Source organism: Colobus angolensis, unplaced genomic scaffold, assembly GCF_000951035.1.
Source record: "Colobus angolensis palliatus isolate OR3802 unplaced genomic scaffold, Cang.pa_1.0 Scaffold103, whole genome shotgun sequence".
In the NCBI taxonomy this organism is placed as follows: Eukaryota; Metazoa; Chordata; class Mammalia; order Primates; family Cercopithecidae; genus Colobus; species Colobus angolensis.
In genome coordinates this window covers 4066898-4077782 of record NW_012111253.1, presented here as the reverse complement: position 1 = coordinate 4077782, position 10885 = coordinate 4066898, and positions in this window count along the sequence as shown.

Sequence of the window (10885 nt, the reverse complement as noted above, 5' to 3'; positions counted from 1 at the left end):
GGTGTGGGTATAATCTCCTGGTGTGCCCATTTGCTTAAAGCACAGTATTGGGGTGGGAGTTACCCGATTTTCCAGGTGTTGTGTGTCTCAGTTCCCCTGGCTAGGAAAAGGGATTCCTTTCCCCCTTGCACTTCCCAGGTGAGGCGATGCCTCGCCCTGCTTCAGCTCTCGCTGGTCGGGCTGCAACAGCTGACCAGCACTGATCGTCCAGCACTCCCTAGTGAGATGACCCCAGTACCTCAGTTGAAAATGCAGAAATCACCGGTCTTCTGTGTCGCTCACGCTGGGAGTTGGAGACTGGAGCTGTTCCTATTCAGCCATGTTGCTCTGCCCCCAGACTCCTCTTTTTATTAAAAATAATAAAAAGCCCAGTGTACCACAGATGTGGTCCAAAAAGTCTAGCTTCTTCAGCAGGAAAGCAGGTAGCAAGGAAAGTCCTCAAATTTTCAGAAATGTAAACCAAAGAAAGAATTTAAAAAATGGGGTCAGAGACTGAAAAAATAAAGGTGATAGTAAAAGTGCTTTGGAGGTACGGAGTGCTTCGTAGTTTCTAAAACAACATCAGTTCTCAAGACATACAATAGATACTTCAACTTGTCTCAGTGCTGCGGAGAACTGTAGGACTATTGGATCTTTGATATGAGTACTGTATGTTTATGAATGCAATCTAGGGTAGCATTAGCTTTCTGGGGCATTTCATGCCAAATAACCTCATTGCTACAAGGTTCCTATGGGATTGATAGGTCAAGTATTGTTATTTATTATTATTCTTATTTCAATAATAAAGAAATATTCAAGGTCACAAAACTAGGAAGTGGCAATATTGGGAATTAAATGCAAAACATCTGACTCCAAGCTCAGTGCTCTTTCCACCACAGTATCATCCAATTATCTATTCAGTTATCCATCCATCCATCCATCCATCCATCCATCCATCCATCCACTCTTCCTTCCTTCTGTCTACTTATTCATCCATCTATCTGTTCATCTATTCAACAAACACTAATTAGACTACTTTTATGTGATAATGCTTCAGGTTCTGGATATGAAAAATGTAACTTTAGTATTTAGACCTCCCCAGGCTTTGAGAGCAAATGAGGTGCTAAGGTTTGGCTATTTGACCTTCTAAAACTTATGTTGAAATGTGATCCCCAGTGTTGGAGGTGGGACCTGGTGAGAGGTGTTTGGGTCACAGGGACAGATCCCACGTGGTAATGAGTGAGTTCTTGTTCTAGTTCCTGTGAGAGCTGATTGTCAAAAAAAGAAAAAAAAAAAAAAAAGCCTGATTCCTCCTCCTCCTCTCTCTCTCTCGCCTCCTCTCTCACAATGTGATCTGCGCACACCAGCTCCCCTTTTCCCTCTGCTATTAGTGGAAGCTTCCTGAAGCTTCCACAAGAAACACATGCTGGTGCCATGCTTCTTGTACAGCCTGAATAACTGTGAACCAAATGAACTTATTTTCTTTATACATTGCCCAGCCTCAGGTATTCCTTTCATAGAAGTACTATTGGACTAAGACATAAGTCATACTAGAATTTATACCTGTATTAGGGTTTCCTAGATAACCAGAATCAATGGGATGTGTGTGGGTGTGGGTGGGTGTATGTTGGCGGGGGGAGAGAGGGAGACAGAGTTACAGAGACAGAGATAGAGATTTATTTTAAGGCATTAGCTTACACAATTGTGGAAGCTGGAAAGTTCAAAATCTGCAGGATAGATTAGCAGGGGCTGAAAGTCCAGGAAAAAGCTAGTGTTCTGACAGAATTCCCTCTTGATCAGAGAAGGTCAGATTTTTGTTCTATTCAAACCATCAGCTGATTGGATAAGGCCCACCCATATGAGGGAGGGTCATCTGCTTTATTCAAAGCCCACCAATTCAAATGTTAATCTCATCCAAAAACACCCTCACAGAAGCAACCAGAATAACGCTTGACCAAATATCTGTGCACTGTGTTCCAGTCAAGTTGACACATACAATTAACCGTCTTATTATTTAAGTTGCAACAGCATGTTATTTCTACCAAAAAGGCTTCAGGATGACAAAGTTTCCTCCAGGTGCTTCTGAGACTGCCCAGAGAAAGCCTTGACCATGTATGAAAAGAAGTCCACTCAGGTTTTGTAACTTTGGCATCTTTGCGGAGAGCCATAACCAGTCAACCATTCAGGAGGTGACCCCTCTTCATGGACCCTGCTCCAAGGCTGCTGAGAAGATGTGGTTCCACTGGGGGCCATGGTCATACTCACAGTTCCACCACACATCAGTTCTTTCTGGCAGTGCCAACCCTGAACTGCCAGAGTGCCAAAGTTGCATTGAGATCTAAAGTGAAAGGAGATGGGGAAAGAATGACTTCCTCTCCAAACTTGGGTGACTTTTATCCCTTGGGTCCTGGAAAGTTCCACTTGTCTCTGTCTCACATGCTTTTATAATGAAATCAGCCTTTTCCATGTTGACCTTTACCCAAATTGTCTGACTGATTGCACTTTAAGTGTATAACCACAAACCTCGAAATAGCATTCTAACCACATGGCAAGTCTTCTTAGGAAGCTTGTTAAATATGCCCTCTGATAAACCTACTTCAAACTTTCTTCTCTTTCTTCAAAAGTACATTTCCTCAACTCCTTACTCAAAAGCTTATGCTTTCATGTCATTCTTTGTTAACAAAGTGGAAATAATGACATGAAGCCTCCATATTTTCAACACTAACCCAACACATTTACATGCTCTGATTTCCATGTTACCAAGTTACCAGATCCAATGGACACTCTCCTTACCCCTCATTCTGCTGGTTCTGGCAGAAGCAATTGACACAGTTGGCCCTCCCTGCTTCTTCTTCTCTTTTAAATTTAAATTTTTTTGAGACAGGATCTTGCTTTGTCACCCAGGCTGGGGTATGGTGGCACAATCAGAGGTCACGGCAACCACCTCAATCTCCTGGGTTTCAGCAATCCTCCCACCTCAGCCTCCCAAGCAGTAGGGACTACTGGTGCACATTACCACACCCGGCTAATTAATTTTTTTTTTTTTTTGTGACAGGGTCTCACCGTTTCCCAGGCTGGTATTGAACTCTTGGCCTCAAGCGCTCAAGCGATCTTCCTGCCTCAGCCTCCCAAATAGCTTGGATTACAGGCATGAGCCACCATGCCTGGCCCTCCCTGCTTCTTAAAATACTTCCATATTTCATTTTTCGTGACACAAATTTTGCTCTTTGTCTTCTACTCAACTTCTACAAAGATAACTCCAAGGTTTAGTCTCACAGTCATCTCTTCTTTATGTACACCTACACTCCTAGGTGATCGCATACAGTCTCGTGACTTTGAATACTGAAGCATCTATATTTCGGATTTATATTTCCAGTATAGACTCCTCCAAGCTTATAGATCAACCTGCTTAGTTTTGTTCATTTGGGTCCTCCAAAAAACAGACTGGATTACATGTGCAAAAGATTTATTGGAGGAAAATCCTGTGAAGTACAACAGCAGGTAGGGAGCTAGAGCAGGTGGAGCCTCCAGACAGCAATGCAGGTCTGACACCTGTGGAAGAAGAGAGTGGAGGAAGGGGACTTGGGTAGAAAAAGTTTTGGAATGTAGCAGAATTCCAGAAAATATCCAGCCAGGCTGATGGAGAGTCCTCGAGCCAAGGTTGCCTGTCAGAGGAGTCCCCATGTCCTGCAGGAGTGGACCCGCTTTAGTATCCCTGGTGTCTTCAGTCACTGCCTGGGAGCAGCTTGTGGCAAATGTGGCCTCAGTGTGCAATGTAGAAGCTGGGATCATCAACCAACTTTGCTTCATGCAGCAAGAGATCTAAGTGACACATTTTCACCGCCCCAATATCAGTTAACATTTCTTCTTGAATTTCTAACAGACATCTCAAACTTAGCATAGAAAAAAATGGAATTCTTAATTCTTAATTCTCCTCATCACATATGTATTCCCTTTAAATTTTTGTCTTCTTGGTAAATGGCCTCACTTTCTTCCAGATGCTAAAGCCAAAACTCTAGAAATCATTTTTTAATCTTTTGTCCCATTCCCTACATCCAGTCCAGAAGTAAGTCCTTTTGAACTTACCTCCAAAATCTCAAATCCATTTACTTCTTTCCATTTCCACTGCTACAGTCTGATTCCAAACCTCCGTCCTCCCTCACTTGCTTTCTTAAATGGCCTCTCCACTGTTACTCTTGCCACCACTATAGTCGATTCTTCATGGCAGCCAAAATAGAACATCTCGCAGGCTGTTGCTTCAGTGGTACACCATTATAACTGTACTGGAATTTGAGCACACTTCCTTGCTCTGCAATGCCCTATGTGATTTACTCCTGCGTACTTCCTTGTGCTCACTGACACTGAGGAACACCTCACTCCTATCTGTTCTTCGGACACTGGTCCACCCTCCCCAGTGCCTTTCTGTTCCCTTCCCATATCTTCACACCTCTCCCTTCTCCACAGTCTTTAAAAATCATGTCGCCATTGCTTTCTCAGATAGCCTTTCTCTGACCACCTTTTTAAAAGCAGACCCTTACCCCCACCCAAGTTATGCATTATCAAAAAACAATGATTATTCCCTTCATAGCCTGTATCACTTTCTGCAATTACCTTGTCTATTCATTTTGTTTACATATTTCTCTGTCTCTCTTTATGCAAATTTCAACTCTATGAGAGCAGGGACCTTGCCTGTCTTGTTTAATGCTATTTCCCCAATGCCTGGCACAGAGCTGAAAATAATAGAAGGGACATATTGACTATTTGTTGACTACTAAGTGAGTGAACCTCTCTTTAACAAGGGCTCAAAACCGTCCTTCAGGTGCTATTGGTGGCTGTTTCAGGTAGAAATAGGTTTTGTTGCATATAACAGTGGCTTAGTCAAATTGTGATTTGTGTCTATTTTTCACAGACCACGAAATTTAGAGGCAGTCAGTCAGTTTAGGACTGTACCATGGTTCTACAATTCCACCAAGACAGGGGCTTCTTCATGCTTTCATTTGGCTGTCCTAAATGGGTGGCTTTCAACTTTATGCTTCTTGTTTCATGGTCAAAAGATGACTCTCTGCCCTCTTTATAATGTTTTGTACAAAGTGGGAAAAAGAAGGCCAAAGAACAAAAAATGTCAATTGGCTGAATCTCCCTTTTTAAGGAGCTGTCATGGGCTGGGCTGCCCAGAATTCAGACTCTTAGATGGACATTAGCTTGTGGGAGATTTATCACAGAGACCTCTTGGGATCAACAAGAGAGATCTGGGTTGTGCACAAAGGATTCTACCATGCAAGCTTTCTTGAAAGCCCATATACTGACTTCTACTTATATCTCAGTGGCAAGAACTGTAGCATGTAACTACCTTTAGCTGCAAGGTAACTGCAAAATATAGACTTCCAGTTGGGCCACCATGAACAAAATGAGTGTTCCGTTAATAAGAAAGAAGGGGAAAACATTTAGGGTATTTAGGCAGGTAACCAGTGGCCTCTGCCGTGGTGCCCCTTCTCTACTCTCTTGTCTCTCTTCTCTCTATTCTCCTAGTGTTTTAGCATTAAAAATGAACAAACAAGCAAACAAACCAAACACATAAACAAAGCAAACAAACATGAATAAATCTCCTTCTTCCTTCATTAGCTAATAAACAAAAACTTACTAAAAATCTCACAAAAAGTGTGTAAAAATATATGTGTATAGATCTTGCAAGGAAGATGGTTGTCACCATGCTAAATATATTTTGATTTTTCACTGGGGCCGACTGAGCCAAAATGAAGAGATGTAGATTCATCCCCAGGAAATACAATATAATGTGGAAACAAACTAATATAAGACAATCTGATATAAGACAATACCCTAAGTGGGAGGGGAAGAATGTTCTAAAGACAAAAAAAACTGAAAAGAGGAGCACCCTGGTCTGTGTCAAAGAGACAGGGAAGGCTCCAGAAATGCAGAGATACTGAAGACATCATCATAAGGAAAGAGGAGCATACATTTTGCAGAGGGGGCAGGGAGCTGGATGGCAGGCAATATACAACCCAAGCTGGAGGAGCTGAGCACTGAGAAGCCAGAATCTAAGCATGGTGGAGACAGAGTGTGGGACAAGCTCAGGCACCTGCAGCAAAAACAGTGCTGGCCAAGGAGCCATAGTCCTCTCCCTGGCTTTTCACTCTTGCCACCTAGGTCCAGAGGTGCTCCTCTGGGCAGATCTCCAAGCTAGGGCAAGTGTGGCCTCTTGACAATATTGCTGGAAAAGGAGGAAGGAATGAGGTTTGTAGCCCATGGCAGGTGGGTAATGCCTATGAGTGAATTAAATTTACACAAGCAGCCCTTTCACAATCGTCTAGACAGGAAATAGAGAAGGGAGCTCAGTGGAAAACATCAGTTGTGCCCACGCACCCAACTGTTCCAGTAACGTAAAAGCAACAGCAGTTGGAGATACTTAAGGCAGCCATGGTATTGACAGAAAAAGACCCTGGATTTGGATTGCAGCTGTAGCATTTACTAAATGCACGTCACAACCTCTCTGAGTCTCGTTTTCCCCATGTTTCAAATGGGATGCAATGGAATCCTGTTGCCTACCCAGTAACTTTTTACCTTCTTTATCCTTTTTTATGAAACCTCAGTGTCATCCAGGAATCCTCCTTGCTCAGTGAGGCCACATGCTTCAGAGGAGGCAGGCTGTAGTCCTGGCCTCACGAACCAGAAAACTGGAGCCTATGCGCTAATTCTCAAATTTACAAGAAATGATTCATCTAAGTTAAGTATAATGGTCCCAGTCCCTTTGCTAGTGATTGGTTACTTATGGGTATGTAATTTAATTCTGGCCAATGCTCTGGGAGGGGAAGTCTTTGGAAGTCTTCTGGGAAAGATTTGGATGATAAAGAGAGATGTATCTAGATAAAAACTCTACTTTTTCTATTACACCTTATGATATCTGCAAATCAATTCCAGAACTCCAGCAGCCATCTTGCGACCATAAGGCCATTTTGCCAAGGACAAATTGATGTACCAAGAATGGAGAGGGAAAGATGGAAAGAGCATAAGACCTAGATGATTGAGGTGGATCGCTGAATTAACCAATCCTAGAGCATCCACAATTTAGACCTCCTTATTACACGAGGTAGCAAATCCTTTGTTGTTTGGATCAGTTGCACTGAGATTTTCTGTTATTTGCAGTTAAAGGTTATCCAACTGATACAAAAGTTATCTGCTGCAGTAAGGATTAAACACAGTGGCTTGTGAAAGTGTCAGTCCAAAGCCAGTACACTAGGTCCATAATATATATTTATTCATTTATTTGAATACTATTTCATTACAATATCTTTCAAAATCCCAACTATTTATGTAATTTTTTTATTTGAAAATTTTCCTATCTTGGGCTGTCTGCGAGTCACCACCAATCTGGGCCATTGTCTGGCCAATTAACTATTTGACCTGCTTCCCAACCACTTCTAACTATTGACTCAGGAGCGGTCCCCAGAGTATGTCTCCCAGTGAGAACCCACAGCATGGGGCTCAGGGCATAAAGACGGGGCCTTTGATTTTTAGCCTAAGGATAATTTCTCCTAGAAAGAATCAGGACATCTTAAAAAGCAGTGTACATTTTTAGAAAATAAGATTTAGAAAAATCAGAATTAACTTTGTTTTGAAATTAGTCTCACAACCAAGTTAGGTAACTCCAAATGGAGCTCTGAATTTACAATTTCAGGATTCTTGTATTGCATGTCCAATTTGGGAATTAGTGCATAGACTCCAGATGAAACAATTTGACAGCACAAAGGCAATGTACAGTATAAATATTCTTATTTCCTAACTACTTGTCAGCTATTTCCAGTGAGTAAATATTTACACGTCTTCCTCTCCCCCTGCGGAAAGCAGTACTCACATATATGAACATAAATATTTTGGTGCATGTAAATATTTACTCATACAAGCAATATATTTCTTTTTCTAGTCTCTGTTGTAAGTTTTTTAATAACAGAACAATTCCTGCTTACAAATAAGTTCTCATCTTGCAACTCTCCTAAAATATTCTGCAAATGAGAGGCATTTTAGGGTAGTGGTTAATTGCTGATTAGTTAGAGCAGCTGGGGTTAAATCCGAACTCGGCACCCTACCAGCTGTGTGACTTTGGGTAAGTTCTTTAGTCTTTCTGAGCCCTGAGTTTCCTCATCTGTAAGATGAGAGTAATAATAGTCTCTACCTGATAGGATTGTTCAGAATATTAAATAATTTGATGCATATAATGTGCTTCACAACACTTGGCATATTGTAAACCTTTAAGAATTAAATATTAAAATAAATATTTTATTATTGCCAGTTACAGAAAATGTCATTTTTTTCTATTTAGTATTATGAATATAAATATATTTATAAATAATATCTTAATTTTATGTCTCTTTTTTATCATTCAAAGAATTTTCAAATGCTAACAATATATTCCATGTGAGTAAATTACCCTAAACTGGCTTTTGATTATTTCTCACAATCCACTGGGTTAGTGACCATCATTTTTTAAGCACTTACTGTTTGCCAGGCATTGCGTTATGTGCTTTCAAAGGCAATATTTCATTTAATCATCACAGCAACATATGAGGGTTTTCACACTAAAAAATAGGGCCTCAGTGAGGGTAATTAACTCATTTTACATGAAACTACTGGAAAGTAGTAGAGTTGAGACTCAAACCCAGGTCTTCTTGATGTGAAAGTCCTTGCTCCAAACCATTATGCGATCTTGTTTCCATCATTTACATAGAGATGTCCCTTTGCAGGAAGAGTTCAGTGTTTTAAAATTTTCTTATGTCAGGAAAGTAGAGTAAATTTTAATTTGTGTTCTGGCCTCTGGGAAAATATACTTCATTGACAAATCAACATTGCCTCACTCAGAGCCTTATCAACACTATATTATAAAATGTGGTTGATGCATGTTCTCACTCATAGGTGGGAACTGAACAATGAGATCACTTGGACTCGGGAAGGGGAACATCACACACTGGGGCCTATCATGGGGAGGGGGGAGGGATTGCATTGGGGAGTTATACATGATATAAATGATGAATTGATGGGTGCTGACGAGTTGATGGGTGCAGCACACCAACATGGCACAAGTATACATATGTAACAAACCTGCACGTTATGCACATGTACCCTAGAACTTAAAGTATAATAAAAATAAATAAATTAATTAATTAATTAATTTTAAAAAAATGTGGTTGACTGGTGTTGAGACTCACCCCACAGTACCCCATCTTTTGAGTTTTAGCTTGGATTTTTTTCGATGACTCTTGACAAGATACAGAATATCCTTGCCCCAGATGCTGATCTTGTATTCATGTTGCCCAGCTCCTCCAGATGGTACGTTGGATCAAAATGTTGGATTTCAGCCATGTGGTCCCTGTTCTCAGGAAGCTCCCAGAGACATCCTCTGATTGGATATCCTTGGCATATCAGGAAATCATGCCTCCCAATTATTGGAACCTTCTCTTGCTCTTGACTACCAGGCCTGTCAGCAATCACTGGACCAAAGCCAATGGTATTTTCCAGTGTCCCATGCCCTTGCAGCAATTTTTCCATACAGCTGTAACCCAGATGTCAGGAAACTTACTCTCACTGCCTCCACAGCCACCTGCATCCATAAAGCTGCTGACCACACAGCAGACTATGGAGTCCAGATACTGCCAGGATTCATGTGGCCAGAGCCTACTTGGCCACCTGAACTGCCTTGGAAAGATGACCTACACCTCCCTTTCACCTTCCAAATCTCTCAGAATTATATCAAATTGGCAGAACTCTAGTTCTAAAGTAATGTTCAAAATATGGTTTATTTTGTTTTACATTTTTAATTGACACGTAATAATTGTACAAATTTATGGGATATTGTGTGATGTTTTGATAAATGTGTGCATCTTGTAATGAGCAAATCAGAACAATTAACATATCCATTACCTCAAACATTTATCATTTCTTTGTGGTGAAAACATATAAAATCTGCTCTTCTGCCTATTTTGAGACATACAATACCTTAATGTTGACTATAGTCACCCTAATGTATAATGGGACACTAGTACTTATTCGTCTTTTCTAGTTGCACCTTTTTACCCATTGATCATCCTCTTCCTATCCTCTCTTCCCCCATCCTCTTCAATCTCTGGTAACCACTGTTCTATTCACTATTTCTATGAGATCAAAAAATTTTAAGATTGTTCATATAAGTGAGATCATGTATTGTCTTTCTGTGCCTGGTTTATTTCACTTAACATATGACTTCCAGGTTCATCCATCCATATTGTCAAAAATGACAATTTTATTCTTTTTTTATGACTGAATAGTATTCCATTGTGAATATATATCACATTTCCTTTATCCATTCATCTGTTATTGGACACTTCGGTTGATTCCATACATGGCTATTGTGAATAGCACTGCAGTGAACATGGAAATGCAGACATCTCTTTGATATACTGATTTCATTTCCTTTGGATATATACCCAGCAGTAGGATTGCTGGATCGTATAGCAATTATATTTTTAATTTTTGAGGAACCTCCATACTGTTTTCCATAATACTGTACTAATTTGCATTTCCACCAACAGTGTGTAAGAATTCGCTTTTCTCCCAATATGTAGTTTTCTGCTTTCCAATATACCCAAATAGAAAGTGGTCCAACTGGAGTTTGAGAAAAGTGAATCCAGTTATCCAGCGCAATTCTCTCACACGGACCTATTCTGAATTTCCTTTATGAATTTTTGGGTGGAAAGCACACCTTCTTATTCCCTTGGGCTCTCTTTCTCTTAGACATCACTTATATTCAAGTTCATGAACAAATTAAGAAACAATGATTTATTCTTTAAGGATAACTTTTGAGCACCTACTTGTCTGACAAGACACTGTATTAGGCACAAACAATACAGAAAGGAATAAG